This window comes from Numida meleagris, chromosome 12 (genome assembly GCF_002078875.1).
Source record: "Numida meleagris isolate 19003 breed g44 Domestic line chromosome 12, NumMel1.0, whole genome shotgun sequence".
In the NCBI taxonomy this organism is placed as follows: domain Eukaryota; kingdom Metazoa; phylum Chordata; class Aves; order Galliformes; family Numididae; genus Numida; species Numida meleagris.
In genome coordinates, this window is record NC_034420.1 from 12,060,727 (window position 1) to 12,076,106 (window position 15,380).

A 15,380-nucleotide genomic window follows, 5' to 3' on the forward strand; every position below is an offset into this window, starting at 1 on the left:
TTGTCACCCTCCAGCAAAGAGAACCTTTCTGATTTAAGTCACTAAATGAGTTTGAGGTCCGCCCTCTGTATCTAACCAAGCGTTTGATGTAAGAAAAATACTCTCCTTGCCTCTTCATTAACCAGAGTCATGGCAGCTACAGGTTAATCATAGACTGCTGAATATACAATCTAAAACTGCAATAAACAGAAGATCAGTGTGCATTTTGAGGAAAAACAGGAGCCTGTGTCATACCGACGGTAATTCATTGTAGATCTTTCCTCTCATTTTATTGAGATTAGAAAACAAGCAAGAACTTCCAGCTTCATCATTTTCCATCTCTCTTCTTCAGCAGTAATCTGTCTAAACATTTAGCAACTACCAACAGCATACTTCCCAGCAATATATTGCTTTATTTTGCAAAAAAATTTAATGTCTAAAATTTACAGCCTTCTCAATCTTCAGCCAGAAATACACCTATTCCCCAGCACAGATTTCTAAAAAGACACCTAACACTAGCAAAACAACCACAAATATAAGGATCCAGTATTCCCATAGCAGCTAATTTAATGGTTACATGTCATCCTCATGGGCTATGCAATTCAGGAATACATCTTGTAGGCTAGACCAAATTTAACCTGATTTCACACCCAAGAAGGTATTTGCTGAAGAGGGATAAAGTCACTAATCCGCTGGCTTTAGCTGTACACAGCAAGTGACTCTGTGTAGGGCTTTTTTTTTTTGGCAAGTATTTGCTGAATGAGCCATTCCTAAAGACCCACAGCATTTGTCACAGAAGCTGTTCTCTCCAAGGCTCTATAGCCAAGGGATGATGAGGTGCAATACTCATTGTAAGAGACCTTTGGAAAAACTCAATTCAGGTCTTTCTACAGTTACAAGACACACAACCGTAAAACTGAGGAAGTGCTGTGAAATGTTACTGTCAGCGAATGCAAAGTTAGAAGAGTTCTTTCACAAGTCATTTCCTTTAGATTCATTGTTTTTGATGTTTATTAATCTCTTTGTAATCCTGTCACAGTTGGATACAATCCTCATGGTGAAAGCATCCTCTGGGGCATCTGTACAAAAAATAATTAACTGAGCAGAGCTGCTCTCCAGTGGAGGGGAGATAGAGAGCGATGCTTTCCACTGATGATGATGAGTGGAAAGCATCGCTCTCTATCTCCCCTTTGAGGCTGGGTTAACAGCAGCAGGGCTGAACTGGCCTATTCTCCAGTGGCAGGTGTTTGCAGAGCTTTTGAAAGGTTTGGGAAATGAAATGTGTTTTCTGAGAGCTTGCAATGAAATCATACAAAGAAGGGGCTCTTATTATACTGTCATCCTATATCACACCAGGTTTGGAAACAGAACACTTCTCTTGTGCCTCCAGAACAACAATATTTTTCTGATGCATCTTATACTCCGAAATGCTCTCCCTAATCATAGCTTCCCATAAGAAGTAAATCTCCAGAATTCATAGGTAGTGCAATTTAAAAGTGTCAAGCCAACAGAGACTGAAATCCTGATGTAAGCAGACTGCAGAGCAGGTAATGAACAACTCTACCCTCTCAGGAAACATGGTTGTCATACAAGTGAAATGCAGGTAAACACAAAACTGCTTTCCCTCACCCCCCAAGAAAATGGGGGAAGAAAGTAGAAAAGAGGAAACACAGAGCAGCTCCCAACTTCCAAGCAGAGGAGTGAGTAGAGCTAGCAGCAGACTTTGCACGGTTGCTCTGCTGAGTCTGATCTGGGCTATAGGATCAGCCCCCTCTGTTAAAAACCTTCTTGCAGCAGCTGGAGGCTTTGCAAAAAGAAAATGGTTTCCTTTCTCTGGTACCAGGTCCAAGATCACATGGTTTTATTTGTTCCATGTAAATAAAAATCATTGCTGATATACCATGAAATGCAGATGAGTAGTACAGGTTTGTTCATAATTCACAATGAGGAAGAGTTACTTTCTGACATTAAGTGCTCTTACACTAAACCATAAAAGCTTTAGCCCCTATTTTCTCTGTATATTACCTTTGATTTCAACAAGAAACAGAGGAGAACACAAAGTCTCAGCAACAAGCTGAGCTCTTCCTCCAGAGCCTTCCACCGAGCCCCCAGAGCTATGGAGGGATCTGCCTGAAGCTTGGCAGTTTCTAGTACTGCTTACACACTTATTGTTTTGAATATTTTAATATCTATTCTTTGTTGATGCCAAAAAGCTCAACTTCATGTTTTAATGATTTGGGGTGAGGGATTTTGAATATCAAAGGCTCAGGTATTCAAAGACTTCCGGTAATCTTGACAAGCCCAATAAATAGCAGGAAGAAAATTAGGGGTTTATACTGCCTTCTTCCTCACCCTATTCTTTACTGGGGAAGAAGTGAGGACAAAGGATAAAGATGATTTCTTGTTACCTCAAAAGAAGCTCCAACAACTGCAGGAAAATTGGAAAGTTTACTACAGCAAACCATTCTCTCCCTTCAAGTAGGAGACCTGGAAATACTAACGTAGAAAATCCATAGCAAAACTTCCAAAAGGCAGAAGGTGTCTTGCTGCGAGAGAGAAACAGTTTATGATGCTGTTTGAAGTCTCACTGGAAAGCACTCCTGCCTCTGCTGGGTAGATAAAGTTTTAGAAATGGCTGTATTACCTAGAGCCTCATGTGAAAAACAACAGTATTTCATCACAGCATATCTGCTTCTTGCACAGAGAGGAAGATAAAATTAGTGGGGTAGTAAAGCACAGAAGAGTGCAAGGTAGTTAATGAAGGAAGAGCTAAGGAGAAAGTGTGCACAAGTGTATCACTGAAGTGATAGAATGCTGGTAACTTTCCTTACCTCTAGCTTCCATAACAGCTAAACATGCTGCAATCCACTATGCATACATCCTCACCACACCCTGGAAATTGCTATTGACAGGTGGCAAATGAGAAACTCAAGGACACAGATGCTGAGGATTAGGTTTTTTTTTTTTGAAGGGTAAAAAAAAATCACAGCAAGAAACCAAAGACAGCCCCTTGAATTCTAGGCTTATTTATTCTCATGCACCAGTCAGTCATTCTGAGCTCTGATTTATTCCTGTTAGAAAAAAAATCAAAACACAGCAAAAGAAAGCCCAAACTAAGCATTCATCTTGTATTGATCTAAAGTCTTTCACCTAACTCATAATTTCACTCCTTCAGAGAAAATGTAGTTTTGTCCAGGCTTGAGCTAAAAGGCTCTAAAAGATGCATTCTAAAAGTTGCCATATGCCTCTTCCATTTGGAGGGGAAAAACACACAACCTAATAGAACAGAAACAGAGTATTTCAAAAATTTGTATGCTGCTTCTGCACACCCAAGGGAATTTAACAATTCAGCTAAAATGAGTAGTCAGTTGTTTTTGTTGTTCTTCATTTGCAAATCTCTGGAACACTTTGAGCTTTAATCATATCGCTAAAAGGAGACATTTTGTGATTTTGCTGGATCATGTGGGCATCATCTACATCTTTCACTTGAACAAAGGTTTTTTGTGGCAGAAGCCTCTAATATCATCGCCTAAAATATGTCACTTTAGTGCTGTTAGGTCCTCGAGTGAGGACAACACACTATAGCCACTGTGATTTTAAGTTACGATATCAGTTATTACCAAACATTATTTCACTTTCCACATTATGCCAGGAAAGTATAATAGGCATTATCAGTATCTGGGGCTGCATTAATAGATTTAAAGGCTGAGCCTCCATCACCATTAATGGGAATACTTAAAAGCAACCCAAGAAGTACGTGTCTTCAGTGCAATGAAGATCAACAGTGGAATTTTCCCTTCCTTTACTTCAATGTCTTTTTGATTTCATGGATAACTCAAATGTATGCACATCAATTGTATATAATGACAAGTTCAGTATTCAAAAGTAGATTTGGGAAAAATGAGAACACAATGTTACTAATTCTTGAAAGAAAGTACAGAAGATACAGGCAAAGAATGGATTATGTTAACTAAATCACAATTCTGTTCAAATCTGGAAATTTTTTTTTGAAATTGAGCATTCACTTCTCTAATGATGAATGGAAGTGAACTGTATTACAATTAATTTTCTTCTGACCACACAGGTACATTTCCTTTTTTTTTTCCTATAATGAACACAAGATTTCTGCAAAGTAAAGCAAAACCATCAGTTCCTTTGAATGATTGGAACAGGAGGGCACAGAATGGTGAAAAAGAATATCCTGAGGGTACTGCATTCAATATTCAACCCAAAGTTTACTGGAAGAGGATTTCCAGTGCTCCTCACTTACAGGAACTACTCCAAGAAACCAGAAATTAGGGTGAGAGTTGATTTTACTGCAGTCCTTTTCAGAGCATTACACTGTAATAGAACGCACACTCATTTACAGAGAATCGCGTTTCCTGGGCTCAGTTTCAAAGGGGGTCATGCTTCCAATAATTAAATTGTGTACAGAAGGTAGTCACTTAAATTCCACCCTGTTAATTTTATGCAAGACAGAACCTTATTGATTTCCTGCACTTTCCCAGTGTTTAGCTGAAGTTACATGCATCTCATCAAATATATGAAACAGATTTCTTTCCATCACTGGTAATCTGAAAAATGATGCATAGAATTTGAGCCTATGATAAGTCTATGTATTAAGAGTGGCAAAAAAACTGGAATGAGGCAGTTTACTGCAGATCTTACATTCCCAACCAAGGAGTTTACTTGGCGATCTACTTGGGAGTTCACCCTGGCATATTTCTTTTTATAAACTCTATTGCCATTCCCCTGAAGCATTCAGCAATTCTAACACTGCCAAATAAGTCTTCCTTCTTTCCTCTTGCATGGAAATTTTAACAACCTCTAGAGTCATTTCTTCCAACTCATCTCTCTGCAATAATATTATCATCACCACTAGGATGAAGTGCCATTACACAAACAGTCAACTGAAGAATGAGCAAGATGCTACACGACTGGGAGTAATGAGCACACTGGTTACATTTGTCTCCCAAGCCTTCAGTACTTTAGACTCCATTGTGACCTGAGTTTTGGGACTATACCCCACGCTGTGACCTGTCAAGGCAATGTTTTTTGACAGGAACTGCAAGAAAAAAATAAAAGAAAACTAAATCCCTCCACCTCCCTCTGCAGAGCTCAGCTCTGATAGCTTCTAGATGATTAGCACAGAGCTTGTCTGCAAAGTCAAGTCCACTCAAGTCAAGGGAAATATCTCAATTATTTGAAGTGGGTTGTAGATTGGAGCTGTAATTGAAGCTTACTTTCTCAGTGTTCTCTCTAGGCAAAAGCTGACCACCAAATGCAGCAATCAGCAGCAGTGTCAGTACTAACTACAATTATTTAAAACTACTGAAATGCATTACTCTGTGAAGTAATCTCTTAGTTTTAGAGCATCTTAGAATCAAGATATTCAAGGTGGGTCTCCATATGGCATCTGAAATTAGTTCAATTCTCATAATAGAGTTATCTGACAGTTACGCAAAACAAAAATTTAAGTTTGAAGTAAGAACTATAATTCTCCTCTTCCTCTCCCCAAACTCAAATACAAACATTAAGGGATCCTGAAATAGTTTTTTTTTAAATAAAACATACATTTTCCTTCCAAGGGAAGCACAAGGTATTTGTTCCCTTATACACAGCTTTCCTGAGCTATTACATATGCTTCACAAGAGATTACCTCAGCAGCCAGAAATGCAATGCAACAAACTTGCTAAATCAGATTTTAGACATCTCAGATGGAAAACCTTGAGAGACCATTCGACTTACGTAATGGTTCAGAAACGATGCCATAGACAAATCATCTTTCTAGTGTGCCTGGAACACCGGGCCTATGCCACACAGACACACAGAAATCAGACAAAGAAAGTCTTAAATCACATGATTAGGAATCAGAACTGTTTATGTGCCACGAAATAACCTGTCAGCCAAACTGGCCAGGACATGCCATCATGGTCAAATAAATGCAGTTATTTAACAAACCTCAGGTCAAAACACAGGAGGTGAAGGGTTTTCATAATTTTATTTACTATAATAATAAATAAATTTTATTATTAGTTTTTCTTTGTTTTTAGGTGATTCATTCCACTATCCTGTTCAGCGGTATCAACTTGTTCCCTACTGACCGTAAGAAAAACTAGAAAGTCCAGCAGAAATGCTATCATTTTACACTAAAAGACTCTTCAGAATATAAGTTTGCTTAAAACAAAGTACTCTTAGCCTTAAAACTAGAGTAATTTCATCTCTTAAAATACTGAGAAGCCTTCTGCAGTTAAATTACGGATCCTGGTGCAACATTGGCAAAGCACAGCTAAAAATGCTCTTTCTGCTTCCATGCCTTGGGGTTGCAACCTCTGGTGCACATCGCAAACCCTTAGAGAAACCAGAGTTAAAAAACCCATGTTTTGAAAACCCACAAAACAATACCGCGAGCTGTACTAGGAAAAGCAATCACAGATAACCACTACTAAATTACCTAAAAAAAGCACAGTAGTCACAATCCAGTTAAAAAAGAAAAAAGAAAAAGAAAAATTTGCTTACCTGTCCCAAGGATCAGGACTCACCAAATACTCCAAAAAGACAAATCTCCAGGTAGAGAACCTTTCTTCGTGGCAGCCAGCCCTTAAATGAGGCTTAGGAAGGGTGGAACCAGCACAGGTGAACTGCTTTCACCTGTGCTCTCAGGGCTGGTCGTGTCCCTTCACCAGGTGCTCAATCATTGGTTCTGGCCATGACTTAGCAATTCCCATACACAAGCATTTGCTGAATAAGGGTAGCATCTCACATGCGCAAAAAGGTTAGTGGTACTTGAAATATTGGAATAGCATAGTGTGTATGCAGAGTTCTGAGCTGCTTTGAAAATCCAGCCTGTGTTTATCCATATTCACCGAGACCTCATTGTCCAGTTAAGTACCTGCATTATTCATTTAAACCTCTGGCATTTTTATTTTTTTTTTAACTTGGGAAAGCAGCTTCTAATTTGGTCCTCTGAGAACAATTTTGTAGCAAGGTTCACAGATTTCAAAGTTTAAGGCAGAAGCAGGAGTTGAAACAAGGTGTAACAACAGAACTCATGGCTAATTATTAGCCCTAGCTTCACACCCTTGAGGACCAACAGTTTTTCAGTTCTTCAAAATATCTAACCTCAGTGGAAGAAGTGGAATTGAAAGTTCAATCCTGAATTCTGGAAAAATAACTACAAGTGAGATGTGGGGTTACTGAGCAAGTCCCTTCAAGGAGGAGATGAAGAGAAGTTATGTCTGGTCAACTTCTAGAAACTCAGATTGAAAACACAAGGTTGTATGTGATCCATAACTGTGTGCAGCCTATTCATTTTGTCATGTGGCAGTGTGTAGCTTGTCTGTTTAGCTCTCCATACTCCCAATTTTAACACTCACTCTTCCCCCACACCCCAGTTTGTAATAGCAATGATCTCTTTCATAGTGCAGCGCTCATCTTTATTTTGGATGTTTCACAGCCTTACCCAGCTTCCAGCAACAATACACCACCAGTAATAATGGGAAGTGGGTGAAACTCCTTTCTGGTATTATTACTCACACATAAGAACTTAAACTGTGCTTTCAAGAACTGTGCGTGTCAGTAAAAACTCCAGTCACTGTAATACAGCCAGGAGGAAACCGCAGTGGGATGCTCAGGTGCAGAACTGTATTCATCATAAAAAATGCTGAGCAAGAATATTAGGGAATAGTTTTAGGAAGTTACCCAGATGCTACAAAGGCTGTAACGATTTGTAGTAGAAGTTAGTTGGAAAATAATTTGAAATGCCAGCTGTGCCTGAAGTGTTCTCCAAAAGCCCCTTATCCGGTAGCTTCTTCTGGGCTCTTCATTTCTCTCCTAATAGCGGAAAACATTCTGGATAAAGCCACATAGACAAACAAAATCCATGACTAGCAGAGATTAGGAATTACTTTTTCTCATTGCAAAGTATACCAAAAAAAACCAACCAACATTCCTTACAATAACTGTGCTGCTTTGCTGACATCTTTCCTGATCACTGACATGGCAGATATGCAGCTGACATCTGCTCAGCTGTTTAAGATTGCTTTGCTGACACACAAAATTGAGTTTCACTGTGAAATCAAGATGATATCACTGGCTATTATAGTAAGTTGTTAAAAACCATGGTAATGCTTTTTCATCTTTTACAATCAAGTGGTTATCTTTGTGCTCTCTTCCCTCCCTCCCAGTCAGTAGTTGGAAGTTTGTCTTCTTAACAGAACATCCATAGAAAAAACATTTTTGTTATGTTTTTAAGCTGCTGCTGTTTTCAATAAAGCTAATTAACATCTTGCAGTAAAACAGTTCCCCGGGTCTCCTTAGGTTTCAAATGCAGCTGACCTATGCACAATAGGGTCTTCACTTTAGATTGAACACACTCATTAGTGTTTCCTAATAAATGAGATTACCATTCTGTTCATTCAGCCTCCCAGAAGGTGCTGCAAGGAGGGGGGTGCAATTGGGACAAACATTTGATTTGTGTGCCCTATACTTATGCTCCTTTCCTCCATTCAGCAACAATTAAAAGCTGAAAAAGACCGAGGAAAAAAAAATTAGCTGATTAGAGATTTGGGAATTTCCTTTGCTTAAAAACTGAACTGAACCACGGAGGTAACAGTGGTCAGTGTGGAGTCCTCACTGCATCTGTACCCACACTCACGCCTTGGTGATACTGTTTTTTACCCTCAGTTCTCTAGCGCTGCAGACCAAAATGCTCTCATAGAGGAGGGAAGCAGCCGGGAGGCCTTTTTCTATTACACCTACTCAAGGTTGTGCATAGACCATCACTGCATTTAAAATGAGATGAAGGGGAACCAATTAAGCTGTCAGTTAATACAGAATTCAAACCTGTTTGCACCTCTCAAAATGGAGGAGACATTGATGAGGAAAGATTTCTCATACTTAATTGTTGTTCAGCATAGTCAATACAGTCAGACTCCTGAGCAAAGGAAACACCCCCACGCTGTGTTTCCAAAGGTGCTAATCTTCTGCCTCGACAGATAACTCAAGTTAGCTGAGAAATTAATGAGACCATGTTAACACCAAAGACAGCCTATGCATTTTCAGATGAGACAGGAGCATACAGGCCCTTTGTGCTTCAGCAGCAAGTGTTAGGGAATGGGCTTCTGCAATGGGAAAGCAAAGGTCAGAGCAAGGACACCGGAGGAAGACCAACCATAGTCCAACAGCTTACCTTTTCTATAAGGAATTCTGTAGCTCCAGAGAAAACATTTGCAGGTCAAATGCTTAGGAGCTGTTCAGAAGAGCGACAGAAAATGTTCTCAATAGCTTGGAAACCTTAAATAAAATAAAATAAAAAGTCAGTAGTGAAATAACCCGCTAGCTCATCTGAGTAGTGTCTGTTCATTCTTTGCCAGAGCTTGTGCTACCCCTCTGCTTTGGCCAAAAGCTGTCGTTATCTGGATTTCTTATTTCTACAGACCGCTCAGTTTAAAAAAGACCCTAACAAAAGATTTCATCTACACACTCCGATCTGCTGAAAAGGAATATCCATTTTTCTAACCTAAACACCACCAGCATTTTTTTCTCCCAAGAGCTTACCATGCAATCTCTGTGCAATTAAACCAGAAAAGTGCTCACTCATGCCTTTCAGAAGCAGCAGATTACCCATAATCCCCTGCCAAATAATTCAAACTCTTCTTTTCTATTAGAAAAAAGCTCAATCATGTCATATCTAAAAAGAGACTGCTTGATGACCTGTCAAGCAGGATCAAAAAGTAAATAAAAGTAAACAAGTAAAAATATCTCCTTTAACTTCCTCAGTGATGAGAACAAAGCCTGCAACAAGGGGGTACCCAGCTCCTAAACTACATTTCCCAAGTGACCACAGGTCTCAGGTCGAATGTCTGGCCTCATTTCCTTCTATGAAAGGCTTTGTGCCTAGCTAAAGGAAGTTTTAGGTGATTTTGTTGTTCTAAATTTTCCAGGGATTGATAAACTAGTTTTTAAAAAGTTTTTTTTTATTATTAGAAGTCTTTATGTTGGCAAGACTAAAATCTTCTCTTTAGTAGCATAGGAATTGAACTGTACTGCAATTCATGGATCTGTTCAGATATGGAGAAGTGAAAAAAGCAGAATTTCTTCGTAGCTTGTGGCTTCTCTTGGAATTCAAACTAGTGTGTGTGCCTTTCTTGCTTCAGGCTGCTACTGAATTATGGTGTGGGCTAGCTAAGGATTCAGCAGCTCATATATTTGTCAGACTCAACTTGAAATAGTATATGCATTTGAAAATCCCTAGCAATTTCATTAAATGTTGTAGTAAAAGGAGAAAGAAAGCTGAAGCTAAATAGAAAGGATTTTAATTATTATCTTTTCCATAAAGTATGTGGAAGTAGCTTGTTCATTTTTAATGTTAAAATAACATTTATATTGTATCCAATACATCTATTGTATTTTGTACTTTTGTTTGTTTTGGGAGACTAAAGAAGTTGGGAGACTTTGTCCTGAATAATGGCTGGTTTCTTCTCATTTGAATTTGAAAAAAATGCTATGTCAAGTCTTCGGGCCTCGGCTTATGTTCTTGAAGATACCCTGGCACTCACAGAATCAAACATTAATACTTTCAGTTTATAGGCCCTAAAAACTAAGGCAGATGGTATCTTGAAATTGCACTGCTTAGCTTTCTAGCTAGAAGTGTGAAAGTCTCTTTTTGTACCGTGGAGATTTACTATTACAACTGATAAAGAAACACAAGCACACAATTAGAGTTAGTTTTCACCAAAGGCTTCATAACAGCAATCTGCCTCCTATGTTCCTTATTGTTTAACAAGGCACCTGCTGAGAGTTTTTATGTGTAGAGGTTAGGTATATTTAGAAGGATGCTCTGATTTAAATACATGTTGTTTTTATGTCATCTGAACAATTATAAATGCAGAGCTGAGATATAAAAACACAGCTCCTCCTAAAGAACAAATATCTAGGCTTTAATTTACTTATTTAGCATTCTCAAATATACACACTTAATTAAAGCACCGGGGAGGCCTCCTGTAGCCTGCATAGAATCATAGAATTAGCTAGGTTGGAAAAGACCTACAAGATCATCCAGTCCAACCATCAATAACCCCAATAACCCCACTAAACCATGTCTCTTAATGCTATATCTAAATGTTTCTTGAATAGAAACCCCAGAAATAGAGATCTTCTATGTTTCTCCCCAAAATATGCATTCCTGCCTTTGAAATTAGGTTCTCAGCCAAAGAAGGGAAGTATCTTAGTCTTGCAGCTTTTACGGATCTAAGGGGAACTAATGACCAGCATGATTTATTCTTCTTCCGCAAGGAAGGATGTTGATGCTGCTTCTCAGCTTGTTGCTCCTACAGCTTTGAAGAAATGGGGGACCAGAGAGGGGCCCCCAGGAGCAGCAGCCACCTCTGTCCTGTGCCTGGAGCAAGCAGAGCAGCAAAGGCTGTGAGAGGCACTCCCACAAGCCAGTGCAGTGCATGGGCATATGCTGTCAGAAATGAGTGCTAATTGCCCTGGCAGCAACAGGCCAATAAAGCTGATTGGTTTTTAATTTCTTGGTGCTGAGAGTCCAGCTGCGTGCTGCACAAATGGAGCAATAGTATCCAGGTATCACTCAGGCTGTTTAGCAATGCCAATGGGCTCTGCTGCGTGGGGAAGTTTGCACCAGTGCTCCCCATGTTCCTCCTTCCTACATCACTGCCTCCCTGGTGATATCCCTGGAGATGGCATTTATTTTCCCTGGGAGCTGAGGTCTCGTGGAGCATAGCAAGTTGCTTCTCATTTCTATTTTTTCCTTCTCTGTTTGGCAGTGCTTTGCTCATCTCTTTTGCTCATGACGTTTACAGCCAAGTATACCAATAGCAGGAGTTGGTAGATAAAGGAAATGTTATTTGGGAAACAGGGGGGAGAAAAGCAAGTTTGTTTTGGGGGTGGGGAGATACTCACTGTTCCAGTTATTGTAAGAGCAGGGAAATAGTCAGGAGACAGAGCTCAGAACGCACAGCCGGTAGTAAGTGAGGATGACAAATTGCAGTATTGTCTTTCTGTGAGATGAACAATAACATGGGCAAGTTGTCCTTCCATCTGTCTTCCTCCTAGTTTGTTAAAATATTGCAGGTGGGTAGAACAAAACATCCTGTCTGTGCAGCACTGTGCCCTGGGTTAGCACATTCCAATTCACTTTCTATAAATTTCCTAGAGAAATATATAGCTGGGTGTCTACAATCAACACCTACTTGGAGATTAGCTTAATTCTAAGTTATCATAAGCTCTAGCTCAGAGTTACAGTGGGAGAAAGAGAAATTGAGTCACTTTAAGGCATTCAAATTTTTTTCCAGGAATCTGAAAGTCACCTTTCTCTGCTGTGCATTGAAATCTGGATGAATGGTGTAGAAAATAATATATTTATTGTGCGGATTTTCTTTCTTTCCATCCTTTTCCTCTCTCCGTTCCACCAGCTAAACAGCTCAAATCACGTACATTATGCAATCGGAGAAACACAAATTATGATTATTTGTATTGTTTGAACAAAGCTTAAAATCCATAATCTGTTGGAAGAGAAGGTAGCTGGATGTGTGGTTAGCAGAAAGGGCCTGGAGATGGAGTGGCAGGGTAGGACAGCTAGCCAAGCTGGTCTGGCTCTGCCAGTTCTAAGTGTTTTAGTAACCTGCCCAATTCTGGAACAAGGGTTTTGCCTTTTCTTGGTATGCAGCTTTGCTTAGTGAGCTTGTCTCTCACAAATTTGTCAGATCTTTGAAATTAGTGATCCTAATCTTATTCTGGTTTAATTTACAGACAGCTAAAAGCTTCATAAAAAGGCATGACCTACTGTATTGTGACTTTAGCCCACAGCAAATGGGTCACATTGAGATGACAATAGATAAGTTCCTGCTGTTACACTGCTTGCATACCCTCAGAATTAGTGTAGGTATTTCAGAGTTGTCAGAATATATGTTAAAACCCATTTTTCTAAATACTGTAGGAGCTGCTGCTCCGCTCCCTGTGAGGAGCTGTAGGACCATGAGGAGCTGCAGTGCCATGAGGAGCTGCAGGCCGCCATGAGGCCTCCCCTCAGCCTCCTCTGCTCTGGGCCCAACCAACCCAGTCACTCCTCATACATCAACAAAGATGCTGACAAAGCTTTTGTTCAGAGTTTTGATGTTTTGTTGGAAACTTACAGTGATTACCAGAAAGCAAATTCTGCTGAGGTGATAATCAAAGCAATTTTAGGCCAGGGCAACGGCGTGTGTGATTTTGTGTGTCCTAACTGAAAAGTCAAACGCTCTGTAGGAAAAGAGCAGATTTTCTGGCCTGTTGCAGTCTGTGTGCACTGCAAGCTGAACTGCTGAATGTAACAGGAATATTTTAATCCTTTTGTACAAATGGCAGTAAAAAAAGCCAATTCTGCTGCTTAGCCACATCCTAAACTTAACAAAACATCTCATCCATCTCCAAGGCCAGGAAGGGCTGTACTGGTTAGCTTCAGCCTAAGCCTTGGGAGTTTAATTTGGTTTACAGTCCCTAGCAATACAACCAGGCTGAGGGCAGCCAAGGCACTGGCTGGTTATGCAGGAAGACTGCAGTTTATCTAAAACTCACTGGAACCCATTTGCTATGACATACCACAGAGTGCCTCTGACTGATCATTCTCTGCTGATAATAGACCTGGAGGAAGCTCAGTGAACCTCTTCATCATGAATTTTCATTTCCTTTTACAGTCTTATTGTCACTACCTTTATCTCAGAATTCATATTGTACATTTGTTTCTATTCTGCTGGGGTTTAACATTGCTATCTTTAAGAGGTTATTATTTTCCCCTTTCCTAGGCTCAGCTCTTTAGCAAAAGAAAGTAAACCTGAATTGATAAACAAAAACATGTTTTTACCTTGTCACTCATATGGTTTGCGAAGGTGGAAAGCTGCAGATATCTTTGTTGTCTGTGTGTGAAACTGCAATCAAAATCAACTGCTCTCCTTTATTTAATTTTTCGTTTGTTTTTACGTTCCTTACTCAGAAAAAGACAAACATTTGAAATCACTAGATATTCAGAGTTAGCTCTTCAGTGATTTTCTCTGCTTCTCATATTTTTATAGTTGGCTTTATGTGAAAAGGGCATTCTTCTCACAGACTGTTAAATTGGAATATAACTTTTCTTCACCTCTCCTGAACTCCCATCCCTATCCATATGAATTTTGGATACATCCTTATATTCAGCAGATACCGTTTATCTACGTCATCTCTAACTTTAGTCCATCTGACAAACTTATCTTTGGAAAAGCCAACAAATAAGATTACATGAAGTTGATTAATTTGGCAAGTGGGAACAGATTTGCATTTACTTTGCAGTGGTGTGTTGGCTTTCCTTGCCCAGCGGCAGAGCCATTTCTTGTGCAAACCTCCTCCTGCTTTCATTCAGTCTGAGATAAACAGATGTTTGGCAAGATGTTTAGCATCTGAAATGATCAGTCTTCTTGGATCCTTGCTGGTACTCTATGCTGCTTGTTTTTAGTTTGTTTTTTTTGTTGTTGATTTTATTTTATAGCTATGAAGAGAATAACTTCAGTGTCCCATTGTGAGTTTCTCACTATTCAAGCTGACAGTTTATACATAACAATATGGTTCTGAACAATGGTCCATCATAGTTACGAAGAGCAGGAAGCAATTTAAGATGTATTGAGTAATGAAGAGCAAATGTACTCTCATGACCATGACTACATGGAAGCTGCTCTCAAATTTTATGACAAATCTTTTGCAACAGTCCAGCTGCTAAAGAAATATCTTGTAGAAGAGCAGAAATAGAAAGATTTCATTCATCATCAGTGTCTCTTTGATGGTCTTTTTCATTTTTTTTCCAGATTTAGCCAGATAAATGAGTATATTCCACATGCTGAGGTCAATAGTACACTTTTCCCCTGTAGTAGCTAAACTAGAATCATTATGTTTGTGCAGGTGAGTATCGATCTCTGTCACATGAAACACCAATATTTTTTCTTATATCTCTATAGTAGATATACGTAACATTTCAGTAACATATATTTGCAGAGTGAACAAAGTTTTCTGGTTCAAAGATACTTGAGTTATAGAGTAAGATTTTCCTCCTCCAACTTTTGCGTGAGGCCCTGGATGCTTGGGCAGACCTGTAATTTATTAAAAGTATCACTTACGTGTTTGTAAGATTTAAGGCCAGAGAAAATACACTGATTTCATCTGCATCTAAATCAATGCCATGCAGGCTTGAAGAACAGTAAGTCTCGTTATTCTAATTATGCAGCTAAAGTGATGGGGCATTTAAAAGTGTGATGGATAAGTTAGTAAACTAATGAGCAGGACCTTTTCAGTTTATAAAAGGAGTATTAAAGGGACAATGGAAATGAGAACATGCAGACTGAGAGACATCAGGTAAAACAGAATAGTCACAATTA

At 39.3% G+C, this 15,380-nt stretch overlaps 1 long non-coding RNA gene across 1 annotated transcript; it reads right to left on the reverse strand.

Annotated features, from left to right (window-relative positions):
• Positions 7,263-13,866, reverse strand: LOC110405564. The gene is made up of 4 exons (XR_002442954.1): positions 13,137-13,866; positions 11,905-12,053; positions 9,170-9,273; positions 7,263-7,812 (listed from the first exon to the last, which is right to left on the reverse strand). It is a non-coding gene; the product is annotated as an uncharacterized LOC110405564 (long non-coding RNA).